General features: G+C 27.9%; 1 protein-coding gene across 2 annotated transcripts in view; it reads right to left on the bottom strand.

Annotated features, from left to right (window-relative positions):
• The window catches only part of LOC126882338 (uncharacterized), a 380011-nt gene that overhangs the window by 293875 nt on the left and 84902 nt on the right, over positions 1–1234 (bottom strand). The gene's annotated exons all lie outside the window — the stretch shown is intronic.

The raw sequence follows: 1234 nt of genomic DNA, 5'->3' as shown, positions 1-1234 counted from the left end.
TATCACTTTGTAATCAAATAGATAATATATCAAATTCTATTTGTTTTTCACTTATCAGGAATATTTTTATATATAGTTATGTGATAATCAGTAACTATATCCGAAAAATCGTTTACCCCTTTAAATATCAAGATTATTCAATAAAATATGTTCCTTGTTTTTAAATCCTTTGCTTATTTGTGACCATTCTTGTAAATTATGGTTAGGGTATTGAGATAAAGAAATACTTTTGATTAATAAACAATTTTTTATTGCAATAGTCAGTATTCATAATAAAAAATTATATTTGCTTAAAATACCGCTTGTTTTATTTCCTACTATGTTAGAGAATGATAAACCAAATCATAAGACCAAACATAAGCGTACTAAGTAACAGGGAGAACATTTTTGATCATGCTAGAGTTGCACATGAATGAAAAGGACAGTATTCAGGTAATTTCACTATAGTCCAGGGCGGATCTGTTTTGAGATGGATGTTGAGAGGTGACTCATACTTTTTTGTAAAAATTGCTTAGAAATAACGCATATAATAATAATTGGGTTATCGTCCCACTTAAAAAAAGGTCCGGAACATTGTCTAAATAATCAAAATGTCAAAAAATTAAGAAAAAATTTGATGTTTTTCTTAATTTTTTGATTATAATTTTAAAAGTATTCATTTTCGAGAAAAGTTGCGATAACATAAAAGTTGTATAATCAAAATCTCATACAAGACAGGACTGGTCAGAAATTTTAAAAATTGTCAACCTTGTTGCAAAATAGTAATAATTGCAAAAAAAGCATAAAAAAACAAGTATTTGCATTTTACTTATTTCAACCATTTATGCTATACATTGGACCTTCATATTTCATTCAGAAATAGTTTCATCATCATCATCAGTAGCTCGACAACCCTTTTTGTGTCCTGGCTTGTTCTAGGATTTTCCGCCATTCTGTTATGTCCCTTGCTTTTTTCTTCCAGTGGGTAATCTCAAGTGTTTTCAGATCTTGTTCCACTTGTTCCATGTATCAGAAGTACTTTAGGATACAATAAAATAATACTATAAATTTCATTAAAATCGGTTTAATAGATTTTGAGAAAATAATTTTGCAATCCAGCTTTCGCATAAAAATGAAACTTTTCAAAATTTTGGAGGACTGATAATAAAGCAGATATCAAGTTGTTTTTTTTTTTGCGCATAGAAAAATACTATACCTTCCATTTGCAATTTGCAAAATTAAAATCGGTTAATTA

This window comes from Diabrotica virgifera, chromosome 3 (genome assembly GCF_917563875.1).
Source record: "Diabrotica virgifera virgifera chromosome 3, PGI_DIABVI_V3a".
Taxonomy (NCBI): domain Eukaryota; kingdom Metazoa; phylum Arthropoda; class Insecta; order Coleoptera; family Chrysomelidae; genus Diabrotica; species Diabrotica virgifera.
The sequence above is the reverse complement of the archived record's forward strand: the minus strand, read 5'-3'. Positions and strand labels throughout refer to the sequence as shown.